The sequence below is a fragment of the Sarcophilus harrisii genome, chromosome 1 (assembly GCF_902635505.1).
Source record: "Sarcophilus harrisii chromosome 1, mSarHar1.11, whole genome shotgun sequence".
In the NCBI taxonomy this organism is placed as follows: domain Eukaryota; kingdom Metazoa; phylum Chordata; class Mammalia; order Dasyuromorphia; family Dasyuridae; genus Sarcophilus; species Sarcophilus harrisii.
In genome coordinates, this window is record NC_045426.1 from 674,427,402 (window position 1) to 674,440,775 (window position 13,374).

Here is a 13,374-nt window from a genome sequence, read left to right on the forward strand (position 1 = left end):
CCCACAGAACAAACTGTACAAGACAGGGCAGGATTAAGGGATGGAATGATTGTCCCCTCTTAAGGGTTGAGATAAAGGTGTTGTAGACATTCCTTAATGTCATTAGAATATCAGTAACCTCCCTCTATCAGGTTATCCCCACCTAGGTCTCTGCATTATGTTATTGTTCTTATTATTCCATAAAAGGCTTGTAGTCCCGATACTCGGGGCTAGACTCTTTGAGATGATAGTCTCGTCTAGCCCTGGGATCCATTGGTCCCAGTATTTCTCTTCATTTAATAAACTATTGAATTGGTCTCTAATCTCTGTCTTGCTCAGTTTCTTTTGACCTTACACAATCTTGGTCTCTGTCTCTCTGTATACTCTGTGTCCCCCTATTACCACCTCCCTCCTTGGGTCTCCTTATGTGCGTCCCTTCCCCCCTTATATCTTTCTCTCCCTAGCCCCGTCTCTTTGTCCCCCTCCATTTTCTTTCTCTAATCCCTTAGATATCTGCATGTTTCCTGTTTTTCCATTTCTGTCTGTCTCATTCCCTCTCTTTCTCTATTTGCCTTCTTTCTTTTTTGTTTACATTTGTTTTCTTGACTGTCTGTCTCTGCCTCTCAGTCCTGGTCCATTTCTTTCTCTGACTCACCCTCTGACCATAAAGTCTTCTGTCTGTTTTTGTTTCCTTATCTCATTCTGGTTTCATCTCTCTCTGTCTCCGTGTCTGTCGGTGTCTTTCTTCCTCTGTCTTTCTGTCTCTTCTCCTTCTCCCCCTCTTTTTCCTCCTCTTCCTCTTCTTCCTCCTCCTCCTCGTCTTCCTCTTTCTTTTCCTCCTTTTCTTCCTCCCACTTCTCTCCCTTCTCTTTTCTCTTCTCTCTCTCTTTTCTTTCTCTTTCCCCTTTCTCCTTCTCTTTTTCCATGCTCTCTTGAGAACTACCCTCTCTGTCTCCATCTCTTGTCTCTGTATCCCTAGATGGAGCAATCAGCAGCTCTGGAGTCAAATTCTACTTCTGATGCTTTACTGCCTTTGTGATCTTGAGTAAGCCATTTAACTTCTAAACTTCAGTTTTCTCCTCTGTAAAAGAAGGTAGAAGGCCTCTGGGTACCTGTTCAGCCCTATGGCTTGAGGTCCATATTCCTTAACCAAGGACTGAATCGAAAGTTCTTTGGTGCTCACACAGTGAATTGGATACCACCCCTCTAAGGGGACCGGACCCTGCTACACCTACCACACCGCAGGACCTTTCATTAACCCATTAACTTCCTTCAGTTTCAGAGCCCCTATGTGAGAAAAACAGCAGGATATCATTCCCTACTTGGGAAATGGTGGCCTGACACCAGAGAAGTGATTTATCTAAAGTCACAAAGCAAGCTAGTAATGGGCCAGGGATTGGAACCTCGGTAGTTTAATGGAAAGAATGCTAACTTTTGGGCCAGAGACACAGACAGAAGCAGAAAGAGAGATAGAGAAAAACAGAGAGACAGAGACAGACAGAGTGACTCACACAGACTAAGAAAAAAGAAGGGGGAGAGAGACAGAGAGACAGATAGAGAGTTAGAGAAAGACAGAGAGAGAGAGAGACAGAGAGAGAGAAGGAGAGAGAGAGAGAAAGAAAGAAGGGAGAGGAGGGAGAGAGGGAGGGAGCTTTGCCAACCTTAAAGCACTTTATAAATGTTAGCTATTGTTATCATTATTATTGGTCAAGGGGATTTGGGTTTGATTACTGGCCCTGCCCTTATCTTTGTATTGTTGAACAAATCCTATAACTTCTCTGACTTGTGGGTCTCCTCTTTAAAAATTGAGGGGTTTGAATAAAGTAGCCACAAAGTCCCTTCCATGCCTAAATCTCCTACTTCTGCCTGTTTCTGGGACCCAGATGTGTGAGCCGCCACGGAGGACAGGGGATGGAGACACTGCAAATCTGGAGGGCAGCTTCATGCCTCATTGAGAGGTGAGCTGCCATTAGCCCCAGCCCAGCTGGGTCTCAAACCATATTCCTCAGTATTTAGCTTAGGGTCAATTATGCGGCAAACACACATTTGTAGAGGCCAGAGTGATGGGTAAGTGCCCTTCAATTAGGGAGGTTGCTATGTACTTAAGTAGTCAAAGGTTATTGCAAATACAGAGTTTTCCCTGCCTGGGGAAAAAGGGACCCCTGCTGACTTTGCAGAGAGTCAGAGAAAGGGAGGGAGTGGGGGAGACATGGAGAGAAGGGGAGAAAAGATAGACAGAGAAGAGAGGGAAGAGAGAGGAAAGAAGGGAGGAAGGTGGAGAGAGGGAAGGGGAGAAAGTAAAGACAAGAAAGATGGAGGAAGAGAAGGGGGGAGGAGGGAAAGGAGAGCTGGAGAAAAGAATGGGAAGAAAGGGAGGAGGAAAAGAAAAGAAGGTGGCAAGAGAGAGAAGGGAAGATAAAGAAGATCAGAGGGAAGTAAAGAATAGGTGAGTGAGAGAGACACGTAGAAGGAGAGACAGAGACACACAGAAAGACAAACACACAAAGATACACACAGAGAGACAGAAACAGATATATATATGTGAAGAGAGATAGAGAGAGCCCGGTTCTTTGAGGTGGGTGCTATTGTTACTCCCATTTTACAGATGAGAAAATAGAGGTTCAGAGAGGTTGCTTAAGTTCAGAAATCTTGTATACACGAGATACAAGTAGATATGTGTTTATATAAGTGTATACACATATGTGTGTATGTATATACCCACAGAGCTAGGTGACCCAGGGCCATTTCCAGTCATCCTGACCCATATCTGGTCACTGGACTCAGGTGGCTCTGGAGGAGAAAGTGAGGGAGGGGACCTTGCCCAGGTCACTTGTATGTCACGGCTTTCCCTCCCCTAGTCATGGTCCTCTTCGAGAATGTGAGACAAGCAACAGCAGGGCTTAGCATGGCTTTTGGTATACAGTAGGCACTTAATAAATGTTTGCCGACTTAGGAAGTGTCATGGGTGGAATTTGAACTCAGATCTTCAAGTGTCCAAGTCTACTTTATCCGCTGTATCCCTTGAGCCTCCAGTCTCGTGTGGTGGGAATGTTCATTGCTCTGGGATTGGGAGAGGATCAGAAGCTGTTTTGTTTTTTCGGTCCTTCTGACTTGATCCGTAGTTGAGGATTAATAGATCTTCTCTGATGATTGCTATTCCATTTCTTGTCAGTTTTAAGCGAGTAAGTGATAATGGGGAGCTGGAACCCCGGGAGGCAACCCAGCTGGGCTTCCCAAGAAGGGTGCCGGCCCCGGGCAGGGGGGCGGGGCGGGGCCCTTCCTCCGCACACAATCCCACAAATTGCTTTGTAATCGAAAGCTTCTGTTCTCCTGTCAAGTGCTTAAGTATCCAGTAAGAGGATCTATCCGGCAAGACCAGACAGGATCTGACAGAGGAAAACCTCACTTTCAACCACTATCACCATCAACCGGGAGAACCAAAGGTGCTCATTAGGCTCTGCTGTTCTTAATTAATTGGCCCTTCAGCCGGCCTCCTTTAAAGCTGCTAACAGCCCAGAGCCCAGAGTTCCTGGATTAATTACCAAGGACCAGCAAATCAGAGTAATTAGTTTAGCTTCAGGCCAGGCTCAAGCCTCTGACCTAGAGACTATGGCTCCTGCTGAGAGAGAGAGCGAGTCAGGGAGAGAAGGAGAGGGGAACGGAGGGAGGGAGAGGGAGGAGAGGAAAGGGAGGAAAAGAGAAGAGGGGAGGGTGGAGGGACAGGGGGAGAAAAGAGAGGCAGAGATGGGGAGAAGAGGTGAGCGAGGACAGGGAGAGTGGGAGAAAGAAGAGAGAGAGAAAGGAGGAAAAGAGAGGAGAGAGATGGAGAAAGGAGAAGAGGAGGGGAGAGATTGGAGGGAGAGGGAGAGAGTGAAGAGAGGAGGAGCAAGGAAGAGGGAGAGAAGAGAGGAGAAAGACGGAGAAAGAAGGAGAGAGAGAAAGGAGGAGGAAAAGAAAGGAGTGATCTGGAGAAAGGAGAAGAGAGAAAAGGAGAGGGGAGGTTGGAGGGAGAGGAGGAGAGAGAGAAGAGAGAAGAAAGGAAGAGTGGAAGAGAGGGAAAGGAGACAGAAGGAAAAAAGGGAAAGCTGGAGAAAGGAGAAGAGAGAAAAGGAGTGAGAGGATGGAGGGAGAGGGTGAGAAAAGAAAAGAGGCAGAGATGGAAAGAAGAGATAAGAAAAGAGAGAGGGAAAGTGGGAAAGAGGTCAGAGAGAAGTGGAGAGAGGGAGAAAGAGGAGGAGGGAAAGAAGCAAGGTGGGAAAAGAAGAGAGAGGCAGAGTTGGAAAGAGGAGGAAAGAGAGGATAGAAGGAAGAAGAGGAAGGAAGAATGGAAGAGAAGAGAGGAGAGAGAGAGGGAAAAGGAAAAAGAGGAGACAGAGAAGAGATGGAGAGAGGGGAAGAGAGAGGAAAGGAAAGAGGGAGAGAAGAGGAAAAGAGAATAAAAGAAAAATAAAAGAGGAAGAGAAGGAGAGGAGAAAACAGAAGAAAGAGCAGGGAAAGGAAGATGAAGGAAGAGAAAATGGAGAAGAGGAACAAGAGAAAGTCTGGAAAGTTGGGCTGAGCATATTGTAAAGGGCTTTAAATGTCCAGTGGAAAAATTTGTGTTTTCCTTTGAGGGGATAGGCGCCTACTGGATGCTTCTTCAACAGAGAATGACCTCAGCTTTGTGCTTTAGGAATACTGGTGTGTCAGGCACTGTGCCCAGGGCTTGAAGAATCAACAACAAAACAGGCCTTCTAATATAACATAATTGTAGAGCTGGAAAGCACTCCAGTACCTTATCTTCCCCCCTGCTATCCCCCCAAAAAAATCTTATTCCAGTTAAAGAGACAGTCACAGAGAAATGAAATGGCCTGCTGAAGGTCACACAGGAAGTAACTCCCAGAAGTACACCCTGCCCTCCTCATGGTATTTCAATCCTAATTTGACACAGAAGGAAGCAAAAAAGAAATCCTGAAGAAGGTAACAACCAGTGAGCATGAGATTGATCTGACAGATCTTAGTGCCTTTCCCGGCTACCTTCTTGGGTTTATAAGGTTGGGAGAAATAACATTTTAAAAATTTCCTTCTCTCTCCCCATTTCCTCCCTCCCTCCACCTTTGCCATCTCTCCGTCCCTCTCTTCTTTCTTATCATCCTTTGTCCTCTCCTTCCCTCCCTGTCAAGAGTATGTGACCTGTCCAGACCTGTTTTCAAGAAGCTGGACCTACCATCCAGCCCCATTACAGATAATCCAACTTCCCTACGATACTGGAGGGACAGTCTTCCTCTCCATCACCCAAACCATGTCATCTTTCACTCCTTCTTGCTAATATGTATAACACTCCTGTTGGTCCCTCATGTCCACCCCTTCTCTCCCCAGATGCAGCCATCCTCCCTGGCGTAGCCCCTTACCACCTCCCACCTGGATTACTGCTTCCAGTGTCTCTCCACTCCAGGCTGCCCCCTCTCAGCTACCTCAATTCTCTTTCCAAATTGCATGTCTGATCATGTCCCTCCCTCCTCCCACCTCTTCCCATTCAATAAACTTTGATGGCTGTCAGGATCAAATCAAATTAAAATAAAACCGCCTGGCTTTTAGAGCCCTTTACTACCTGGTTCTTCCCTACCTCCCTAACCTTCTTACACTTTACTCCCTTTTACACATGCTACAATTCAGGGATTCTGGGCTCCTTGCTATTCTTCAGATAAGATGCTCTGCCTTTGGATGCTGTGCTTTTGTAAGGGGAGATCCTCATGACTTCAATGCTGTCCCCCCTCATCTCCTCCTCTGGGCTTCCCTGGCTTCCTTCAAATCCCAGCTAAAATCCCCCCTTATGTAAGAAGACCTTCTATGTTCCCCTAATACTAACCTCTTCACTAGAATTGTTTTGAATTTTTTCCTGATTATAATTTGTATATAGTATTTGCAGATTTTCCCCTCCATTATTAAGTTGGCTCTGTGAGTGGAGGAGGCTTTGTATCTCATGGGGAAGCTGGTCCTTGTCCCAGGGCCGGGACACTGAGAGTGATCTGGGCCTTCCTCGGTGACAGATTCTCCCTCACCTCTGGCTCCAAAGCTTGGGACAGTTACCCTTCCCCAGGCTGTGGGTTAGGCTCCCTCTGGATGAGTAACGCAGCCAGGGAGTGGCTGTCACCAGTGTTCTGTGTGGGGAGGGGACTTCCTAGCAATGGCCTGGCCAGATCTCACCTGGGCTGTGAGGAGGAGGCTGATGGTGGTGAAGTGCCTTTTGAGGAGGTTGCTGCCCTGTTTATCTCACACACTTTACAAATACTTTGTAGCTCTTCAATATTTACTTGTATTACATTCTTCTCTGCTGGCAACCCTCTTCCATTTTTGCCATTCTTCCCCTTTCCCACAGCCTTTTTAAGGTCATAGATTTTTCTTATCAATCTACCATCTCTCTCTTTCTCTCTCTTTCTTTCTCTTTCTCTCTCTCTCTCTCTCTCTCTCTCTCTCTCTCTCTCTCTCTCTCTCTCTCTCTCTCTTTCTCTCTCTCTCCCTCCCTCCCTCCCTCCCTCTCTCCCTCCCTCCCTCCCTCCACCCCCCTGTCTACTTGTCTATCCTTCTAGCTATCCTATCTATTTTTCTATTTGTCATTCTGAATATATCTATCCATCTATTTATCCATCCATTTAGCTAACTAGCTATCCACCCATCTCTCTCTCTATCTGCCTGTTTACTTGTCTATTTTTCTAGCTATCATATCTATCTTTGTATTTACTTTTCAATATGAATATATCTATCCATCTCTTTCTCTGCCTATTTACTTGTCTATCTGTCCTTCTAGCTATCCTATATTTCTATTTGTCAACCTGAATTTATCTATCCATCATCTATTCATCTATCTATCCATCCATCCATCTATCTATTGTATGTGTGTGTGTACATATATTCCTGGGACTGTTTCCTTTTTGTTTTTGTATTCCTACCTTCTAACCTGTTATTGGTACTTAATAAATATTGGTTGAGGTTTGATCAATGTTTGTTGACTGAATGAATGAACCAGGCTCAGGAGCTCTAAGGGGTAGGGAAGTAGGGATACATGGTTTCTTCCCTATTCTCTGAGCTATGCACATAGATTCTATGTTCACCAAGAGCTTTCAGGACCACCCTGCAGGACCATTGGACTTGTATTGTTCACTCCATTTTTTGGAAGCCAAAGCTCCATTTCCTCTTCTTACCATCAAGAAAACCTAAAGAAGTCTGTAAGCAATCTCCAGTAGCCAGCCAAATCCAATCATCTCTTCACCAACCCATAATGGAGACAGCTCAGGACCAGAGCCCAAGAGCCTTGGGAAGAGTAAGTTTCCCAAACCTGGATTTTCATCATCTTCTAGGAAACAACTTGTGTGGAAATGTAGCCTGGAATAAAGAATTGGAAATTGAGGGGATGGCCACCAATTGGTGAATGGCTGAACAAGTTGTAGTATGTGATGGTGATGGATGATTATTGTGCTATGGGAAATGATGAGCAGGATGGTTTCAGAGAAATCTGCAAAGACTTACGGGAACTGACACAAAGTGATCCAGAACAATTTACAAAAATACTGTATGATGATCAATTGTGAAAGATTTAGTTATTTTAGTAACACAATGATCCAAGACAATTCCAAATGGCTTATGATAAAAAATGCTATCCACCTCCAGAGAAAATACTGATGGAGTGTGCATGCAGTTAAAAGCATACTTTTTTTTCTCCCTCCTCTTTTTTCAACTTTTTGGTCTGTTTTCTTTCACAACATGACTAATATGGAAATATGTTTTGCGTGACTGCACATGTATAACCTATATCAAATTGCTTGCTGTCTCAGGGAGGTGGGAAGGAGAGACTTTGGAACTCAAAATTTTAAAAAAAATTCAAAATGCTTTTATATGTAATTGGAAAAAAAATTAGGATAAAAAAAAAAAAGAAATGGAGCCTCGTAGCTGCTCCTAAAGGAGCTGCAACCACAGCTACTGAAGACCCAGAGAAGAAAGTTCTTCTCATTCAAGTTCTTGGCTCTGTCAAATGGTCCAAACTCAGAAAGTGATATGATTTTATCAGTGAAAATTACGTTAAAGATATTACCATCTGCTTTGTTATTTCATTCTAAGGATCACTGGATTCCCCATCAGATTTGAGGCTGGAACCATCCATATATGTTTTCTTCTCTATTAGAATGTGAGTTTCTTATGAGCAGGAGCCCGATGACTTTTCTGTGTATCCCTAGCACTTAGGTGAATGCTTTGCATATAGTAAGCATTTAACATGTGCTTAATTCACTTATGTATTTAGTCACTCATTTATTCCTTCATTTGTTCATGCATTCAGCACCATGCCCTATCTTGTTTTCCCTTGAGAGTCAAGACTTAGGTTGGGATCTCAGACTACCCCTCACTTTTCCTATCTGTAAAATTAGAGAGTTGGATTAGATTGGTGAGAGATCCCTGTAGCTCTACATCTGTGATCTAAAGAAATTCAGTTCAACAATCAATTGCTTAGGCTCTCTACCAGGTATAAGGCAGAGTAGAAGAGGCTGAGAATGCAAAGACAGAAAGAAATCTCTCTGCTATCAAGGAACTTGGGCCTTACTGGAGGAAATACAATTTGTAAACAAGGAAATGCACACAAAGTAATTTCAAGAGGGAGAGTATGATAATAAACTGGGGGTGGGAGATGGATGTGGAGGAAGGAATTGGGAAAGATTTGTAGTAGGAGGTGCTGCTTGAGTTGGGTTTTGAAGGTCTGGGGGCAGCAGAGTTGCTATTTTTGAAGTTTGAAGTCATCTTTAGGTGGGAAAAAACCGAAACAAACACCCAAACCCAGCTGCTTCCTCCCTCCTCCAGTAGCCAGGGCTCCCTTCCCCTTTCTCTCCCTCCCTATGGTGACTTTAAAAAAACAACTCTATATATAATCAAAGAGAACAAAAGATAGTCTTTCTACATTCTAATAATTACTGAGAAGTGGCTCTAATTGAAAATAGAGATGGATTTGATAAAGGGCTAAAGAAGGAATTAGGGCTAAAGAGTAACCTCTGCTCTGTGACTTGGACTTCATAACTCTCTGGAGAGCTCTGGGGCTACAGGGCTGAGCCCCAGCTCTGGACTTAAGCCTTTGCTGATTTCAGTATCCGTTTCCTAGGATGCCGATTCCTCCAGCACACAACTGGCCTTGGAAACGTTCCCAGACTGCCCCAAGGTTTTCCCTTTTTACTAGTTGTCCAACTTCCTTCTCTGAGAACCTCAAAGTGGCAAGTTTACAGTTGGCTGGTTTTATAAACTAGCTTCTTGCAGACATCTAAAAAGATGGCTTCTGCTTCCAATCTAGCTCCCCACTTTTTTCAGCTCCCTGTAATCTGGCTTCTGATCTCCTTTCAATTGAATTGATTCTAAAAACTCTTCAATGTTCTCGCCATGACAATATCCCACTATTTCTCAGTCTCCAAGCGTTTGGACCCTTCAGCTGATTGTGACAGTGCTGGCCCACCCTTCCTGTTGGACAGTCTCTTCTTCCTTGACCTCCCTAAATTTCCTCGGTTCTCCTCCAGCCAGTGACTGTTCTGCCTCACTTATTTTTCCTGGTTTCTTTGTTGGTTCCTTACACACTTTGAAAATTTCTGTCTTGAGTCTTCATTAGCCTCTGGAAACCTATGCTGACATACTGTTCAACTTTTCTCCTTTTTTCCCTTCCTATATCACCCATTTGAGGTCATCTGCTTCCACATACTCCAACCCCATCTGCTAGCCACTCCAAATCCAAAGAATTCCTTCCCAGAATTTCTTTTCTTTTCCTTAATTTTTATTGATACTTTTTTTTTTACATCATTTGTTTCCCTGAATTTACCATTTCTCCCTTCCCTCACTCAGAGATCCAATATTTATCTCTCTCTCTCTCTCTCTCTCTCTCTCTCTCTCTCTCTCTCTCTCTCTCTCTCACACACACACACACAACCAGGAAAAGAAAACAAAGAGTTCAGCAAAATGGAATAATACGTCAATTGAGATTGATGATAGAGGTGGTATTCTGCGTGTATTGCATCTGTCTGCAAATGAAGGAAAGATGTGTGTTTTCTTATCTCTTCAGGATCAAACTTAGTTGTTAGACATGTACACTGTTCACTTGTGGTTTTTGTTTTGTTCTCTCCATTTTCATTGTTTCCCTAACTTTGCATCAGTTCTTATACATCTTCCAAGTTTCTCTAAGTTTTGCTGAGGTCTGTGGATTCCATGTGGACTCCAATATGGTGAAGGAGGAGGGCATTTGTTAGAACGCTAGATTTGGAGCTGGACTCAGATTCAAGTTGGGGTGGGTGGGGGGAATACTGGCAAAGTCCTTTGAATTTTTCTGGGTCTCCATCTTTAAAAAAATTTTTTAAAAATGAAAACAAATCTGAATTCAGGAAGATGAGTTCTTGACTCCAGGCCTGGCACTCTATTCAACCATGCCACTTAGCTGCCCCTCAATCCATGACTATGAAAATTAGGGTAAAATAGCTGGTGGGTAGAAGGATAGAGGTACAGCAATGACTGATGGATTTATATTGAAAAGTGATTATTAATTTTTCCCAGTGTTATTTGATTTTTTCATTTATAAGAATTTATTTTTCTCTCCTTCCAAAACACCCCTATTAGAATTAGAAAAAGAAAAAAAGTCGTAAAAAATATGCCTAGGGAAATAAAACATTCTTACATTATTCTAGTTGAAAAATGTGTATCTCATTTTGCACCTGAGCTCACCACTTCTCTGTTAGACGGGGCTTCGGTTCTCTAGAACCGTGGCTGATTATTGTCTTGATCAGTGAACTTATATCCTTTAAAGGTACTTGCTTTTACATTGTTACTGTATAAATTGTTTTGATTCTGCTCATTTCCCTCTGCATCGGTTCAGAGAACTCTTTCCAGGTTTCTCTGAAAACATCTCTTTTATCATTTCTTATGGGACAGTAATTTCATTCCATTTACAAACTATATTTTGTCCAGTCATTCCCTTCTAAGTACCTTCTTAGTTCCAATATTTTATACAATTCTGTTTCTAATACTAACTAGTGATCCTGGACAAGTCACTTTAGTTTTTTCAGCATTAGTTTCCCCATCTCTAAAATGGAGATAAGGAAGCTCGTACCTCTTAGGGTTGTTCTGATGATCAAATGAGTCTGTATAGAGACAGTTTTAAAACCTTGGGCTTATAGCCCTAAACTTGTTGAGGATCTAAGATTAGCACATCCGTTTTACAGGAAAGATTGTTTTTCCATCTTGGATCTCAGTTTTCTCATCTTTACAAGGAGAAGGAAGGTGATCTGGATGATAATTTATAATTTTTTTCCTTTCCTCTCCTCTCTTCTCTCTCTTTCTTCTCTCTCCTCTCTTCTCTTTCTTTCCTCTTTCCTCTTTCCTTTCCTTTTTTAACAAGGCAATTGGGGTTAAGTGATTTGCTCATAGTCACACAGCTAGTAAGTATTAACTGTCTGAGACTGAATTTGTACTCTGGACCTCCTGAATGCAGGACTCTGTCCATTGTACCATCTAGCTACCCCTATAAAGTTATTTCATTTGATCCTCTCGACCACCCTGAGAAGATGCTATGGTTATTCCCATTTTATGGATGAGCAAATTGAGGCAGGTGGAAATGAAATGACTTGTGTGGAGTTATGTAACTAGTAAATGAGGCAGGATTTTAATTCGAGTTTTCCTGACTCCAACTCTACTCTTAGTTGTTAGTTGTTGTCCTTCATGCTCAAGGAGGACTCTAATGATATCACTATATTGGGGTCAGCTAGTGTCTGACTAGCACTGATTAACAGGAGTTCAAGCTTGGAAGGCTCTATCACAGATCGAGCATAAATAGTTCATCTAAACATTGGGAGCCGATCTGTCTTTAAATGTGCCTTTTTTTTTTTGGCAACTGTGATTTTCCTTTGCTCACAGGGCACAGCGCCTTCTTCGATGGAGGGAGACAATGTTAGGCAGTCCCATGTCTCACAAGTGATTCCAAAGTTGTTCAGAGAGACCTTGAGAATGTCTTTGTATCACTTCTGACCTCTGTGTGAGCACCTGCCTCCATAAAATAGTCTTGTAGGCAAATGTACGTTTGAAGTTTGGGCTACGCCAGTTCATCTGAATTGTGCTCTCTGCAGTAAGGTTTGAATGCTGGGCAGTTGGGTTTAAGAAAAGACCTCAGGGTCTAGCACCTTATCTTGTCATGTTATGCCCTGAATAAAATTATTATGGTCATTCCCCCCCCCCCCCCCTTTGCCTTTAGGACTGGGAGAATTGAGTCAGGAAAAACCTTGAAGCTCTGACTACTTCAATTATCTCGGATAACTCCCCCTCTGTTTGAGTATTGTCCCTCATTTCAGTGTCTCCTGCCCTCGACCTTCTAACCCTATCCTGTCAGGATTAAGTTATGATTCTTTCCTGGTACTATGGCTTGTCTGCCCACCCAGTGTCCTCCTTGCCCCCCTTATCTGCCTTTGTTTCCCCTATAAGATTGTAAACTCAGATTATGTATTCTGTTTGCAAACCCAAGTTAGCTAAAACTCTCTATAAGTTCCCTGCCTCAGTTCCTCTGGGCCAGAATGATTTGGACATGAGTCCCAGCCTAAAACTCTTCACATTAAAAGATTAAAAACCAATCTCTGCCTTGCCTCAGTTTCTCTGGTATTAGAGTCAGGTGATCTTTAAACAATTCAAACGGAACTGATTCGTTTTCCGGCACAGTGCTGGTAAACTGTCCATGTTTTACAGGACTACAGCAATGAGGGCAGCACAACAGTTCTAGAAGTCTTCAGCTTGGTAGGCAGCCTAATACCTCTTCTCTCCCACACTTTCCGTGGGAACTTCCCAAGCCCTGAGCTAGTTTTGGAAATTCATGTGTCAATTATGGGGTTATACCTGAAAAGGTATGTGAACTTACCCACAGCATTTCTGCATTTGCTGTCTGATTGTTCCATATACGGATGGTGGGGACGACTGATGGACGACTTGTGTGTTCTTGTTGGGACAAAATAAGCACAAATAGCAAGAATTGCTGCATACTCAGTTGTAGCTCAGCTTCAGCTACATTGAGTGCACAGTCCTCTGTAAGCCAAAAAGCGTGGACCAACTCTTCCTCCACTTTAGTCTTGGCTTGTAGCCTTTTTAAGTTAAATATTTGAGTGTCAGTGTGGTAGCTGACCCTGATACCTCAATTGGCTCATCCTTCACCTGGAAGATGCTCATTTACCTGAGAGTCAGAATGACTTCAGAAAGGACCAAGAAATATGGTGTTTCAGGAAAGTCAGGAGCAGAATAAAGTTCTGTATATAATGTTTGTTGATACGATCAAGGTCTTTGATATTGTCAGTCATGAGGGCTTATGGGTTATGATGTCAAAATCTGGTTGCCCAAATTTACTTGTATTACATTTTTCTCTAATGG

The 13,374-nt window shown here is 43.2% G+C and overlaps 1 long non-coding RNA gene across 1 annotated transcript in view; it reads left to right on the top strand.

Annotated features, from left to right (window-relative positions):
- Positions 1-13,374, top strand: part of LOC116420814 — an 87,241-nt gene that overhangs the window by 26,417 nt on the left and 47,450 nt on the right. The window lies entirely within an intron of this gene.